Source organism: Gopherus flavomarginatus, chromosome 5 (assembly GCF_025201925.1).
Source record: "Gopherus flavomarginatus isolate rGopFla2 chromosome 5, rGopFla2.mat.asm, whole genome shotgun sequence".
Taxonomy (NCBI): Eukaryota; Metazoa; Chordata; order Testudines; family Testudinidae; genus Gopherus; species Gopherus flavomarginatus.
In genome coordinates, this window is record NC_066621.1 from 92976559 (window position 1) to 92993411 (window position 16853).

At 40.8% G+C, this 16853-nt stretch overlaps 1 protein-coding gene across 5 annotated transcripts in view; it reads left to right on the forward strand.

The window, feature by feature from the left end:
- PCNX1 (pecanex 1) overlaps positions 1–16853 on the forward strand; it is a 133142-nt gene that overhangs the window by 29231 nt on the left and 87058 nt on the right. The window lies entirely within an intron of this gene.

Genomic DNA, 16853 nt, shown 5'->3' on the forward strand with positions numbered 1-16853 from the left:
AAGCTTTTGGGACTGTGTTTAAGGGCATGTAGTGAAATATTATAGAATCCATTCTTGATATTCTTTGGTTTTTTTTACCAGAACTGTGTCTTTGGGTTAACTGAGGTTAAACTTGCTTCACTGTTGCGCTCAAAACAAATTAAAAGAATCCTACATTAATTTATAAAGCTTTTTTTAAGCCTTTGTGCTACTTGAAATTGTAAGAATAACCCTTCTTCTGTACCTGTTAATTGGAATTGTCTAGCATGGCTTGGTACTACACTTAAAAAAAAAAAAAAAATCTACCCTTGTGTCTTGAATTGCTTTTTCTCATGACTGTTTGGTTACTTCACTAAATCTTTATAAGGAATTTGATTTTTTGCGTTAACCTTGTCATTGTTACCAAGGTGGTTGAGCAAAGTCATTTACATCAGGATTAGCTTTTTTTTCTCATTATTTTGAGCCAGCCTAATCCTTCCAGTGACAATGAGGGGATTGTAACTTTCTGTTGCTGTTTAAAATTGCTTGGATTACTGATGGAACGTGAGATGTAAACTTGACTTATTGGTTGCCGGCAAAATGAGCATAGGGATGTACTATTCTATTTTTTGCATACTGAGGATTTCATCAGTATCAATCAATCATCTCTGTTTCAGCTTCTGCGTTTCATGAGTCACTTTGCCAAACTGGTTGACTCTTGTCACTTGGTTGTGGAAACTGAATGGACCAAAAATAAGAATTTTCAGGACCTCTGTATAATTACTAATTATTTCAACTCTGACTTCTAGTTTCCTTTAAAGTTGGATTTCATCTCTGATATCTGGATCCTGTTAATGAAAGTCATGAAAACTATAAAACTTCAAGTGTGTAGGTAGTTTCAGCCTGTATAAGCATTTGTAATTAAGTTGTAAGACATAATTGTTACTTTCATTAGAGCAAGTATTAAGTTTGCTTAAATCATAAATGGTAGCGAATATTTCATCTTGTAAGATGAAATTTGTTTAAAGTCTGTCTGGAAGACTAAACACAATTCATGCTATCCCTTTACTGCCCTTCGTTTAGAAGCAAGCATTATAACTTAAAGTAAATTTAATTTCTGAAAAATTGTGAAGCTGGCATTAGGGTTCTGTCAGTGATTCTTGATCAAATTTCATTTAGTGTTTATCTATCTATCGATTTATCTATATATCCATCCTGTTTAGTTGCCATTAGTGTGAAATCTGCAAGTCAAATTGGGTTCTTTCTAGCTTGTCTTTCATTAGTAATGTTACGATTTAGTCATGAGTGTTTTTTTTAAAAGTCATGGACACATCACGGGCAATAAACGAAAATTCACAGCCCCATGACTTATCCGTGACTTATACTATAAATACCCCTGACTAAATCTTATCTGGGAGGGCCCCCAGGGAGGGTCTGCTACTTGGGGGTGCCCCTGGGGGTCTGCTGCTCTAGGAGAGGTAGGGGCTGCTGCTCTAGGAGGGGCAGGGGCTGCAACACTAGGGGGGAGGGGTGCTGAGCAGCAGTTGCTCCGGCTGCCCCTGGAGTGCTGCCGGGGGCCGCTGAGCTGTGGCTGCTTCCGCTGTCCCTGGGACCATTGGCCACTTCAGAAGTCATAGAGGTTGCGGAAAGTCACGGTATTCCACAACCTCCATGACAGACACAGAGCCCTAATCATCAGTAATGAGTTCTGGAACTTAACGAATCACCGAATGAAGCAATCTGAGTCAGGAAAGAATCCAGCTTGTTCTTTCACAAATAGCTCTTCAAGGTTAATACTGTTATAACATACCCCTGGTCTACACTCGGGGAGGGGGGTGTCGATGTAAGATACGCAACTTCAGCTACAGGAATAGCGTAGCTGAAGTCGACGTATCTTATTTCGACTTGCCTCCCATCCTCACAGCACAGGATGGACAGCCGCATCTCCCCCTTCGACTCCACTACTTCTGCTCGCCCTGGTGGAGTTCCAGAGTCGACGGTAGCGTGTTCAGGGATCGATATATCATGTCTAGACAAAATGCGATATATCGATCCTTGATAGATCGATCACTACCTGCCAGTTCGGCGGGTAGTCTGGACGTACCCATAGTAAAAACATCCTTGTCACCAAAGTGGTAAGGAGTTTTGATTTTAATACCTATTGGGAACAGATCTGATTAATGAAAGGGCCTGTTTATAAATTCACTGTTCTCACCATAACTGCACTTTTCTTAGTTTATTCACTTAGTTTATTCACTTAGTTTATTAGTACAGTCAAACTACTTTAGTGTAAATTTTTTGTTTGAACGGTTTCTGATATGCAAACAAAGATGGATACAATATACTGTTTCTAGAGATGACTGATCTTAATTTTTGTGTGAACACTAATCACCTTTAGTTTGTGGAAGAGTTGGTACATTGGTAGTAGAAATATGCTGCCAACTTGCAGGCCCTTTATGAAGACAATGCATACCAAACCCAAGGGATTAACCTCTTGGTACTTACCTGTAGTGAACTGTACAGTATAAGATATTGTTTAACATGGAAAGTCCTTCCATTTGCTGTTCCTTCCAAAATGGCTGTTTTCTGGCATAGATCCCTAATGCTCTGAATAGACTGCTTGGATGAACAAGAAGAATATGTAGGAGAAAGTGATCACATTTGTACAGTATTTGCTCTAGTTATGGAGAACTACCTAGTACACCTGAACTCAGGTCAGGGCTGGGGGGTTAAGAGAACATCTGGAGAGGAGTGTGAAGGCATATTTCAGTGGGCTTGTCTCAAACTGTTGGAAGGAAATGCTAGCTTCTATACCTTGCTGTATGTCTCACGTTTTTATTTCTCCATTGATTTCACAAGCTGGGACAAGCTTCATGTCCAGGTGCCTAATAAGCATGTACTGCTTTCTCCTTGACTTCCATTATTCTCTTTTTGTGTGTTTTCCTCCACCTCCGTATCACTCACAGTAACTGCATCTCAAGGAATATTTTAATGGATTCTTACAGCCACATCATCTAGTCTGACCCTTTATAACACAGCCCAAGGATCCTCATCCAATAACTTCTGCATCAAGCCCTTAAGTTGTTTAAACTATTGCATTTATTTTAGAATGACATCTTTATTCAAAGACTTCAAGTGATGGAGGATCCATCACATCCGTAGACGGGTTGCTCCAATGACTAATTACTTTAACTGTTTAAAATTTGCACCCTTTATTTCTAGTTTGAATTTGTCTAGCTTCAGCTTCCAACCTTTGGCCCTGCTTAGTCTCTTCTTTCATACTAAAGAACTGTTTTAGCAGAAGTCTCTTCCCCATGTAGGTACCTGTAGACTGATAGGCTCCTCTTAACTTTCTTTCTAAGTAGACTGCTCCTCTTGAGTCACTCATTATAAGGTATGTATTCTAGTCCTCAGATCGTTCTTTTAGCTCTTTTCTGAATCCTTGCAGATTTCCCCAGATTCTTTTAGAAGTGTGAACTCCAGAATTGGCTATACCATTTCAGTAATGATCTCACTAGTAACCAAATACAAAGGTAATACACTTCCTGTTTACTCTCTTAGTTCTGGCATTGTACTAGAGGTTGATATTCAGTTGGTTATCTACTGTGACCCTCAAAGTCCTTTTCAGAGTTACTGCTTTTCAGGACAGTCTACCATCTTGTAAGTGTGACTTATGTTCTTTTTATTCCTAGATGTGTGAACTTGATTTGTCTGTATTAAATGCCTACCTTATGAAGTGGTCCAGTTTTGTCTGTGTAACTGACATGTCCCATCATTATTGGACACTTCTCCACTTTAAGTTATCTGCAGGTTTTACTAGACATGATTTTATGTTTCTTCTGGATCACTGAATCCTACTAAATTGTATTGGGCTGACAACAGGTACTTGTGGAACCCCAATAGAAACACTTCATTCGTTGAAGATTTCCCATTTACAATTATTTTTTGTGATCTTTCATTAATTTGCTTTTAATTAATTTACTATGGGCAACAATGACTTTGTATAATACTAATTTTTTATCAGAAAGTCATGAAGGACTAATTCTAATGCCTTACAGAAATCTAATTATATTAACACAGATGCTTTCTTAATCAGATTTGTGATCTCCTAAAAAAAAAATTCAGTTTGTTTTAGATCTGTTTTCCATAAAAACATTAATTATGCTACCATCTTCTAATTCTTTACTGATTTAGATCCCATATCAGCCTTTACATGATTGTGTCCATGTTCATTGTAAGGGTACTTGGCTTGTAGTTACCAAGATCATCCTACTAACTCTCTAATATTACCTTTTGTCAGTTTTCTGGTACTTCCCCAGTGTTCCAAAAATTTCTAAAAATCAACATTAATAGTTGAGAGAGTTCAAACAGCTCCTCAGTCACTTCTTGTAATAATCTTGGATATGAGTTATCAGTCTTGCAGATTTAAAAATGTTTAATAGTGCTGTTTATTCCATCAGCAACTGGAGGATGTTCAAGTATTTCATTAGCACTGTGAGATATGAATAAATCATCCTGCTTTTTTGACTACAGAACAGAAATATTTAATTCTTCTGCTTCATCGCTAATAATTTCAAAATCCATGTCTCGTATCAAACCTATTCAGTTGCTAGGATTTTGTTTGTTCCTGACATTTTTAAAGAATCCCTCCTTACTATGCTTAATCCTACTGGCCATTTAATTTTTTAGTGATAACCTTTAGCTTTCCTTATCAATTGTCTACAGTTTCTCAGTCGCTTCACTTGCTGTGTATTGATTTTTTCTTTTTTACACTGATGCCTTCATTTCCCCTTGGATTTAATGAAGGAAGTCTTATTTCATTTTTTTTGAATGTAATAGAGCATGTTTAAGCAATTCCAGGTTATTTACAATTTTATGTTTAAATATGTCCTCCCATTTGGTTTTGCTTGTGTATTTCCAGCTTTGGAAACCTGCATTTTTTTTAAAGCACTAAATATATATTTCTATTTGACATAGCAAATGAAATTAGTTTGATTTCTTGAACCTAGACAGCTATCAGTTTAATTTGGTTGTTTAATCTCTTTCCATCTTAATATGGTCTAGTATAGAATTGCAGTCTGCTTGAAGTAATTTTGTTTTTTAAAAAAACTTTCATATATAAATCTTAGGAACTCCAGTGTTTTATGTGGGATAACATGAGACCTCTAGCCTATGTCCCTTAGATTGAAATCGGGTGGATTGATCTTAGTCAGCTATTTAAATTCACCAATGTTAATCTTGATTTAAGTCAACAGGAGGGAAACTTTGATTTGAATAATTTAAAAAGTAATCTTGCTTTGCATTTGGGCTTTTTAGTTGCCTTCCTAAAAGGTTGATTCTAAGTGGTTGGTATAAACATTACAAGATGGTTATTTGCAAACAAATTTAACCTTTACACTAAATTTGTACTGCTTTTTGCTAGAATGGAAAGTACACTGAATCTATATACCTTTGTTTAAGCAGTTGTCTTAACATACACTTCAGATGCGTGATTTTTACATTTTGGTTAGAAAATGGTGACTGACACATTTCTTGACTTAATTAGTTTTTACTTTTGATTTATGTCCAGCTATATTTGTCTGGAAAAAAAATTAAAAATACACAGCAATAGCATTTTAAAAACTTGTTTTTCATTAGTAAAATAAAACTACCTCAAATACGCTGTATACATAAGAAAAATTTAGCAAAACATCATTTGCATTGAGAACTGATTTTATTAAACAAAGGAAATATTGAGTAGTTAATTGATGGATTGCATTTGGTTACCATGGGCCAGATTTCAAAGGTAGACAGGTGCCTAGAGCAGGGGTGGGAAAACTATGGGCTGTGAGCTACATCCAGCTCACCAGCCATTTGAATCAAGCCCAAGGAGTGGGATCAGGGCTGGGGCAGGGGGTTGGGGCTCCAGCTGGGGGTGCAGGGTCTGGAGTGGGGCTGGAGATGTGGAGTTTGGGATGCAGGAGGGTACTCTAGGCTGGGACTGAGGGGTTCGGAGGATGGGAGGGAGATCATGGCTGGGGCACAGAGAGAGGCTCAGGCATGCAGGCTTACTGCAAGCTCCTACCAGAAGCAGTGGCATGTCCCCCCTCGGGCTCCTGTGCATAGGGGTGGGCAGGGGGCTCTGCTCCACATGTTGTCCCACCCCAAGTGCTGTCTTTCAGCTCCCATTGGCTGGGAACCACAGCCAGTGGGAGCCGCAGGGGCAGTGCCTGTGGATGGGGCAGTGTGCAGTAGGGCTGCCTGGCCACATCTCTACATAGGAGCCGGAGGGGGCACATGCTGCTGCTGCTGCTGCTGCTGCTGTTTCTTCTTCTGGGAGCAGCTCAAGGTAAGCCTACATCCCTGAGCCTCTCCCCCTTCTCAACCCCCTTGCCCCAGTCCTCATCCCTCTCCTCTCCTCTGAATCCCTCGGTCCCAGCCCAGAGCACCCTCCTACACCCCAAACCCCTCAGCCCCAACCCCACCCCAGATCCTGCATGCCCCCTCACCCCACTCTTCCTGCCCCAGCTTGGAGCCCTCACCCCCGTATCCCCACCCCAATTTTGTGAGCTTTCATGGCCTGCCATACAATTCCCATACCCAGATGTGGCCCTCGGGCCACAAAGTTTGCCCACCCCTGGCCTAGAGGGATTTTCAAAAGCAATTTGAAATCAATGGGAGCTGAGTGCATAATCAGAGTACTTTTGAAAATCACTCTAGGCCCCTGTCTACCTTTGAAAATCTGGCCCACAGTGACCAGAAACAATCCAAAGTGCTTTTGAAAATCTCTCTCCATCTAAATACCTTTGACAGTCTGGCTCCTTTTCTTTAACTTTATTAGAATTAGATCTCATTCCCTTCCAAATGGTTTTTATTCTATTTGACAGCGAAAACAAGCTTTCCTGCTTTCATTCCATATTGGTTTCTCAATTTTGAATGAAATAGTCCAACTGAAGAAAATATTCTCTCTGCTCCTACTAACTAAACTGAAACCAATAGTAAGGCAAAAGCCTTTCTTCGCAACAGAAACTGTAAGTACTTGCACCTGGAAAAAGAAAATACAGTACCAGCATTTGCTAAATTGTAAAGACTGAACACAATATCAACAATGTAGTGCATAAAATTGTGTTTATAATGCTTGAGTTGACCTCACAAACATGTCCCTCCCACCCCTCCAATTCTTTTATATAACTAAAAAAAGCAGATCCATGAGCTTACCAAAATTTGAGGACATGTTGCTTCGTGTTTTTATCTATTTAAATTTTATAACAACCTATGTCAAGGCCTAAAGTTATTGTAATTGCAAATTAAATCTGCAACAGGTTTATTTTTGAAGAGAATAATGTGTGTATTTTAAGAAATCCTTTTTTTAAATCTAATTTTATCCTCCCTGGATTGAAATCCCTCTTGATAATGCAGTGTTTTTTTCCTACACAATACACGGGGTGTTTAAGGAGCTGCTCATCCTATTCCCTTGTCTAATTTATTGGTCTATAGTAAATCCCCACCATTACTCTGTTTTTGTCAGTTGCAACTAGAATCCTTTCTCTAATATGGGCAACCCAAGTCTTTCAGGCTTAATGAGTCAAATGTACATGCCTGTTTTGCTGTCTGTAATCCTTAGGCAACATTCCCCTCTTAATCCTATAACAACAGAATTCATGATTCCCAATGTTCCTCTGCAGTGTAACTGATAATTTTGTAACATACTGGTACTGTCACTTCTCCCATACCTCACCTTTAATATCTTGTCTACAGATGTAACAGTATACTGCTACCAATTTTTTTTTTAATTTTATTCAGTGTGGAGGTTAATACAGTTCCACATGATGAATTTTTTTGGGTTCTTCATTGGAAATGACATACATAAAACTGTTTAAAAGAATGTTCTGCTTGCTAAGTCAAGTCCTCTGAAGTTAAGAAATGCTAGAATTAGGTTATCTGTGCAACCTTAATTTGGCCTTCTTGTGTATATTCAGTAGGATAGTCTCTAATTACCTAGTCACATAACTACTTGTTCTACGGGACTCCTGCCTCAGTCACTGCACAGGATGGACTGTAAATTCAGCAGAGTTACAAGAATCGATAAGAAAGCAATGCCATGACCATTGCCTTGGTCCCAGAAGAGCTGTTTCATTCTTTGTTCTGTCACACTTTCTTACCTGATGTCACATAGGAAAACTATCATAATGCATATGCACATTGCGGCTGAATTAATGTTGCAATGGCAACCTTAGTTCTTGCATTTTCTAACTTCTCAGCCTTAATGTTCTTTTAACATAGTTTTTGGGGGGAGGGGGCTTGGTATATAATAAAAGTAAAGATCTGGTGTGCAGCAATGCCTTAAAACATCTTTAACTTGGTAGAGCTCGCTTATCACTTAGACCTAGCTGCCGTAAGAGGCAACCAAATGAAGTGGAGTAGTTCAGAAACTTCCAACCTCATAAGTAGCCATTTAACACTTCATGGTGTCAATGGTAGGAGCAGGTTCATGGCAAAAGTGGGGATATGATTACAGAGTAAGCAAGTTTAATATTGAGAGGGGGTTTATCATTAGCCTAAACTATCTTTTTTTTCCCTCCTGCCCTCTGAGAGAAGTTTTACTTTCATTGGTGCTCTTTCTGGCCCAAAAACCAAAATGGCAATGTCTGTGAATGATAGCCACTGGGCTTAAAATAAATATTTCCCAGATATACCACTATGTGCCATTGCAAAAGTATAACACAATTGGAAAGCACAGTATCTTGTGTGGAAAGTCCCTCTTCTACCAATAAGTCAGCAATTAATTGCTGCTTTCTTGTCCTCTCTATGCTCTTCTGGCAAAGGTGGACAATCTGGGCATTTTCACTGGAAGACTTGTGTGCCAAGATAATCTTGCTCCTTTCAGGTGCTTTGTGTGTCCCTAGAGAAACTATTGTTGTATAAGGCCTATTGTATTGTATCTTAGCCTTTTGATCTTCTCCTGAAACTACTTAGCATTGTGTTCAATCTTGGATGTCCAATGAGCATTGAATCTATGACACCTTGATCTGAATCAGGGGTGGGCAAAATACAGCCCATGGGCCAGGTCTGCCCCATCTAACATTTCTGTCCGTCCTTCTCTGCCCCCTCGTGATCTCAGAGTTCGGGCCGCTAAAAGTCCCACAGTGCAGCGGGGTGCTCAGGCAGGCAAGCTCCCTGTCTGCCGTGGCCCTACACTGCTCCCAGAACTGGCCGGCTGCTGCTGGCATATGTCTGCAGGCCCCGGTTGGGGGGAGGGGAGGCAGCTCCTTGCACTGCCCCCCACCCCCAGCACTGTCCTCACAGCTCCCATTGGCTGGAAACCGGCCAATGGGAGCTGCAGGGGCAGTGCTTGCGGGCATGGGCAGCGCATGGAGACCTGCTGCCCCCCTTGCTCAAGGAGCATGCAGAGACACGCTAGCTGCAGCGGCTTCCGGGAGCAGCATCGGGCCACGGCATGCAGGCAGCTGCCTGAGCCCTGCTGCACTGCTGGCTGGGAGCCACGTGTGGTAAGTGCCTCCTGGCCAGAGCCTGCACCTCGCACTCCCTCCTGCATCCCAACCCCCCTGCACCAGCCCAGAGCTGCCTTCTGCACCCAAACTTCCTCCCAGACCCCACATCCCCTGCATTAATATAGTAGAAATATGTGGCCCGTGAGGACTTACCAAAATTCATGGAACTTCATGAAAATTATTGCCCACCCCATATGTGATCGTACCTTATTGCTACAGATCCTGAGTGAGGTCTGCTGATCAGCCTTGGGGTATGTGACAGCTTGATAGGCTTTTGCTGGAGCAGTCATAGAAGGATTTGAGGCATGTGTAACTAGGACAAACTTGTCTGACTCGAAGTAGTGGCTGTTGACAGTAAGGAGTACACCTTAGTTGCTTTCCACAGGTGTTAGGTATTATTTACAGCTAAGAGTTTTACTGTTACCTCAGGGAAAACTTCCCCTTAGAATGCCAATTACAGACTGCTAGGTATTTTACCTAGTTTTCCACAGGGCTGACTGATGGAAGGTGCAGAGTGCTTGACCCCAAAAAACCAAACAAACATATTGTGGGATACATACGAATAGTTTAAAAGAAAATGCAGCCAAATGTTTTATTTTCCACCTGCACTGGGGAAAAAATTTTCTAGGACTGAATCATCTTGGCTGGGCCTAAAATAAAGATAGTCTCAAGTGTCATGAAAAAATCGACAGACAATTATTTTTAAATATCTTTTAAAATGGTGGATAATGGAAGCGAAGTATTTGAATGTCTTGTATTGGCAGTGCTCATGCAACTGTTTGAATACCTTTTTGCCTAACGTAGATAGGATCCAAGTATACTTTTCTGAAAGAGAACCATCATAATCAGTAGGACACTTCTCACATTTCAGAGCCATTTGCTGGATTCATTGCTGACTTCAATATTTACATATATTTAGCATTTGATATATGCCATTTGGATCCTACGTGATCAAATCTGATTTCCAGTTAAAGTAGCAATTCCTTTCTTGAATTCACTTCGTAGACATGCTTGAATTTATTGTTACACGGGTAGCCATGAGCAACTTCTGACCTTCAAAGAAAGTAATATTCACTATTCTCTGTGCACCACAGTGGAAACTTCATATACTACTGCTAGAGGGACCTATAGGACGTAACTCTCGGCTGCCCAGAATTTAACTAAAACTTGGATACCTAAAACATGGTTTTGTGTTAAATCTGACTTGGAACGAGCATGAGTAATGGTGCATATGAGCTTAATACAAAACACTTTCAATACCACCAAGAAAATAGCAGTGTGTTCTGCAAATTTTCAATATCTTTCCATATGATTTATCCCACCTAGAAAGTCAAGTGTACAAAAAGCTTCATCAAAGCCATCCAAGGTATGAAAGTTAGATCTTCAGCATAAATACTTCAGACTTCTGGGTTTGATGCCCAAATTACCACTTGAAGTTCTTTGGCCTGTGTTTATGCAGGAAATCAGACTAGATTAAGATAATGGTATCTAGCCTTAAAGAACTAGGTATATTACAATTAAGTGGACCATGTAGAAATGCAGAAACTTCATCTTTTTAATGTTCTCCCAGATAATGTCATAGCTCTGAGAAATAAAATACAGTAAAACAACTGAGAAGGTTCAGAGTGAAGTCTGTAGGCATTAATGCAAAAACATACCCATCTGACTTCAAGATGGCCTAGAACAAGGGTAGGCAACCTATGGCACTCATGCCAAAGGTGGCATGCAAGCTGATTTCAGTGGCACTCACACTGCCCAGGTCCTGGCCACCAATCTGGGGGGCTCTGCATTTTAACGTAATTTTAAATGAAGCTTCTTAAACATTTTTAAAACCTTATTTACTTTATATACAACAATAGTTTAGTTATATATTATAGACTTATAGAAAGACCTTCTAAAAATGTTAAAATGTATTACTGGCACGCGAAACCTTAAATTAGAGTGAATAAATGAAGACTCGGCACACCACTTCTGAAAGGTTGTCGACCCCTGGCCTAGAAAAATGTTTGTTCAATATTTAAAGCAGATGGTTTCATGCCCATAATTGTTGATCAGTAGATAGTATTCTGTCTCACAAACTCAGTAATTACAAGTTGCCATGGTGCGAAGTATTCATTTGTCTGCCTCTCAATGCTGCTCTTGATGCAATCAGCCAAAACGCTGGAATATTAGACCTTGGGGGAGGGATAGCTCAGTGGTGAGCATTGGTCTACTAAACCCAGAGCTGTGAGTTCAGTCATTGAGGGGGCCATTTAGGGATATGGGGCAAAAATCTCTCTCAGGATTGGTCCTGCTTTGTGCAGTGGGTTGGGACTAGATGACCTCCTGAGCTTCCTTCTAACCCTGGTATTCTATAATACTTACTTTTTTTTATAGCTGCTGCTCTTTTTTGACTAGCAAAAGAGTTGATTGCTGGATTCTTACGTTATGGTGTTATCATCTGCCCCATTTCCCTACCAGTGTTTGCTACCTTGTGGAGAAGGGAATGGGGATGGCCCTTCTCTTTCTCTGTCCCTCTCCACCATCTCTTGGCAACTTCCTTGCAGAAATCAATAAGAACGGCCATACTGGGTCAGACCAAAGGTCCGTCAAGCCCAGTATCCTGTCCTCTGACAGTGGCCAATGGCAGGTGCCCCAAAGGGAATGAACAGACAGGTTATCATCAAGTGATCCATGCCCTGTAACACAATCCCAGCTTCTGGCAAACAGAGGCTAGGGACTCCATTCCTGCCTATCCTGGCTAATAGCTCCATCAATGGCTGTCTTCCATGAATCTATCTAGCTTCCTTTTGAACCCTGCTATAGTACTGGCCTTCACAGCACCCTCTGGCAAGGAGTTCCAGAGGTTGACAGTGTATTGCCTGAAAAAATACTTGTTTGTTTTACAAACACCTGCTACCTATTAATTTCATTTGGTGACTTCTTGTTCTTTTATTATGAGAAGGAGTAAATAACACTTCCTTATTTACTTTCTCTATATCACTCATGATTTTATAGACCTCTATCATATCTCCCCTTAGTCGCCTCTTTTCCAAGCCTAAAAGTCAGTCCTATTAATCTCTCCTCATATGGAAGCCGTTCTATAGCCCTAATCCTTTTTGTTGTCCTTTTCTGAACCTTTTCCAATTGCAGTATATCTTTTTTTGAGGATGGGCGACCACATCTGCACGCAGTATTCAAGGTGTGGGCATACCATGGATTTATATAGAGGCAATATATTTTCTGTCTTATTTTCTCTCCCTTTCTTGATTCCCAACATTCTGTTCATTTTTTTGACTGCCTCTGCACCTTGAGTGGATATTTTCAGAGAACTATTCACAGTGACTCCAAGATCTCTGAGTGGTAACAGCTAATTCAGACTCCTTCATTTTGTGTGTATAGTTGAGATTGTTTTCCAATGTGCACTACTTTTGCATTTATCAACATTGAATTTCACCTGCCATTTTGTTGCCCTGTCACCCAGTTTTGTGAGATCCGTTTGTAGCTCTTTGCAGTCTGCCTGGGACTTAACTATCTTGAGTAGTTTTGTGTCATCTGCAAATTTAGCCACCTCACTGTATACCCCTTTTTCCAGATCATTTATGAATACGTTGAATAGGACTTGGCCCAGTACAGATCTCTGGGGGACACCACTATTTTCTTCTCTCCATTTTGAAAACTGGCCATTTATTCTTACCCTTTTGTTTCCTATCTTTTAACCAGTTACCAATCCATGACAGAACTTTCCCTCTTATCCCATGACTGCCTGTTTTGCTTAAGAGCCTTTGGTGAGGCATCTTGTCAAAGGCTTTCTGAAAATCTAAATACACTATATCCACTGGATCTCCTTTGTCCGCATGGTTGTTGACCCCCTCAAAGAGTTCTAGTAGATTGGTGAGGCATGATTTCCCTTTACAAAACCCATGTTGACTATTTGCTAACAAATTATGTTCATCTATGTGTCTGACAATTTTGTTCTTTACGATAGTTTCAACCAATTTGCCGGGTGCTGAAGTGAGGCTTACTGGCCTGTAGTTGCCAGGGTCACCTCTGGAGCCCTTTTTAAAAATTAGCATCAGATTAGCTATCCTCCAGTCATTTGGTACAGAAGCTGATTTAAATGATGGGTTATAGATGACAGTTAATAGTCCTGCAATTTCACATTTGAGTTATGGCCAATCTTGGGCATAATTTTCTGTGGATGCTTGATAGATATATTACATCCACCAAAAATTGTGTAATTTCTTCCCTTCCTTTGGCAGAAAGTAATCTCTGCAAAGAAATCAAGGGTGCAGCTTCTGGTATAAATTGCCATAGCTCCATTGTGAAAGTATGGCAACAATCTACACCAGCCGAGGATCTGCCCACAGTTACTGGATCTCCTAGATGTGTAAGCTTTCCAGTTCACTACCTTTCAGTACCACTATCCTGGAATATCTTATGATCTCATTCTCTTGAGCTGTCTTTGCACCTCTATGCTGGACAAGAGATCTCTATGCCGTTTTGTGTTTCATTCTCTGAAACACACTTTTTACATATTAGAAACTAAAATGCCCTCTCTGCTTAACAGCTACTTGGTGCCAGGTCTCTTCTTCTGTTTGTAAGATTCCGAACTATAACAAAACATCTGAGCCTTCCAATTCCTCTTTTTCTTGAAACCTGGTTAACTCGCTGTTACAAACTGGTCAGGCTCTTCCTGCTGGCATTTCTCCAGGTTACTGTGAGTGGCTGAAACCCCTGTGTGATTTAAGCTTGTTTGAGTCTCAGTAGGCTGCAGCACTGTTCTTTTCTTTGGTATGTGCACCTGACACACAGCCTGAGAGTAGGTGCCCAGGAGATGTCTACATAGCAGCTGGGAGGTGTGATTCTTTGCCTGAGCTAGTGTCTAATAATAGTGTAGCCATGACAGCAGCTTGAGCTAACTGCGTGAGTACGTCCAGCAGGCTGAGTGGGATCGTACTTGGGCAGCTAGCCTGAGTTGCCTCGTGTATAGCCACAGCTATGCTGCTAATTTTAGTGCCCTAGTTCAAGCAGAGTTACTCCCTTCACAGAAGTGGAGTCCCACAACTAACTGCCTAGGCCGCCAGGATTGCTATTGACTTCCTGCTCCTTTACCAAGGTACTCCAGTAGCTTAGACACACCGTCCAGAACTCCACCCAAAGGTATGAGACTTCAGGTTTACCTCTTCAAGAGGCCTCGGGGTAGGTGTAGCACATAACACAATTCTAACATACAGTCTCAAACCTTTTAAAAGAAAATACTAAACCCTCCAGGCATTTCTCTGCCACAGTTTCCTCTTCGCTAGACATGGCTGAAAAAAGGAATCCCTTTCTGCAAAAATGTTTATATTTTTTCAGAACTTGCTTCTGAAGCAGGATGAAACCTCAAAAACAAAATATCCATAGAAAGGGATTTCAGGGGAGGAAACCTCATATTTGTGAAATGGACTAGAGCAGTGAGTGGTTCCTAAGCTTGTTCTGCCGCTTGTGCAGGGAAAGCCCCTGGCGGACCAGACCGATTTGTTTACCTGCCGTGTCCGCAGGTTCATCGGATCGTGTCTCCCAGTGGCCGCGGTTCACTGCTTCAAGCTAATGGGCCTGGTGGAACAAGTTTGGGAACCACTGGACTAGAGCCTTCCAGCCTGGTTGCCAGGAAGCAAGAGCGCTCAGCCACTCCTTACCAACATCCCCAACTGGAGCTGGAGAGGTGCTATGCCTTTTTGTCCCTAGGAGGAGTTTGAAGGGGGAGGGAGAGAAGCAGGGCACTGTGGTTCTGTGCCACTGTGGGTGCGAGGAGGGGTTGGCACTCTGCTGTGCTTCGGAAGTTTTTTTGAATTTGTAATAGATTCAGCAGACTGCTTCACTCTACTGAGCTGGCATTTGCTAATGAAACTAAGCTTCATCAGAAAATTCCCAACCAGCTCTTCTCCACTCCAGAATTTTGTGGGGTTTTTTGGGGGGAAGGGATTGCAAGGGCTGGATTCAGGGTCCTCTGGGATGCAGGATCCTCCTCCAGCAGCTTTCTGAGTTCTCTTCTCTTCTAAAACATAGGGCCTCTCCCCTTTGGTCAGCTGGCTTCCTCTGACCTTGCCCAGTCTGTCCCCTTTCTTCCTCCTGCTCAAACTTCTGTCTGTGTCTCCTGCTTCCTAGAGCCCTGCAGACCTACAGATATCCACAGACCCTGTTTGCAGATCGTGGATGGGATGCAGATGCTTAATGTTACAGATCTAATCTGTGCCAAATTTCAGGCACCCAGATTGAAAACGTGGACATGAATAGACATTAGGCTCTTCCTCACTCATTAATAATCAGTCTTGACTTTCAGATGTCATGGTGAGTTTGCAGCACTTGTTAGTTACAGGTGGGTTTTTTAAAATCCAGTTCAAAGGTACTCAGCTAGCCACATAAATGGAATTTCAGAAGATCACTCAGGTGTTTTAAGAGTTTAATTGTGCTTAGTCTGAAAGCAAAATTTTCAAAAACACTTGAACTTTAGTGCCACTGATTTTCAATGACACTTAGGCTCCTTAGTTGTGTGTGTTGAAAAATTTTACTCCGCCTCTGCAGCTTGTCCCTCTTTTCTTAGCTGCCTTTTTTTCACTTAGGAATTCACCAAACCACACTGATTTGAGGATTAATTTGGGATTCTGTGGTGGGTACTCTTCGTTAGTATAAAATTGAATGGAGCCTCCTTAATTTCAGTAATAGGAGGAAACATTGCATTTTCACCACTTACATTTTCTCTTTCAATTTTTAAGTTCAGTTTGGATTGAGAACAATGATTTGTGCATGAGAGGTGCAGCATACTTCATTGTACCAAGGAGTCGGGGTTTCTCCACACCTATGTTTACCTCAAGTATTCAAACACATAATCTGCTATGAAAGAGAATCAAAGATTAGTTTATTTTATGGCAACATATGTTCTCTTTAAAATTAGTAATATACTATATAACAATATATACAGTCTAGCTTCTTGAGCTCTCACAACTGTTTCAAGCTTTGTTACATAATTCTGCATAAAGCACTTAATGATGTGTATGTGCCTTCACCTATATGTACAAAAGGAAAGCAAGTAGACTTTAGAAATGCATGTATAACAGACAGTATGGTTCAGCTAGTGTTCAGATATTCCAACTGTACAATCTGCTGCTTAATGGATCGGATAGTTTTATACTGAGTTTTTGCAATAATCACTTGGCCACCATACTATTGGTGGGAATGCAACCTATCGACTTCTGCAGAATTTTTCTTTAAAATAAAGTTCTAGACGGTACATTGGGAAGGTAGACTTCCAATTAGGGTTGTCAAACAATTAAAAAAATTAATTGTGATTAATTGTGCTTTTAAACAATAAGAGAATACCATTTATTTTAATATTTTTGATGTTTTCTACATTTTCAAATACATTGATTTCAATTACAACAC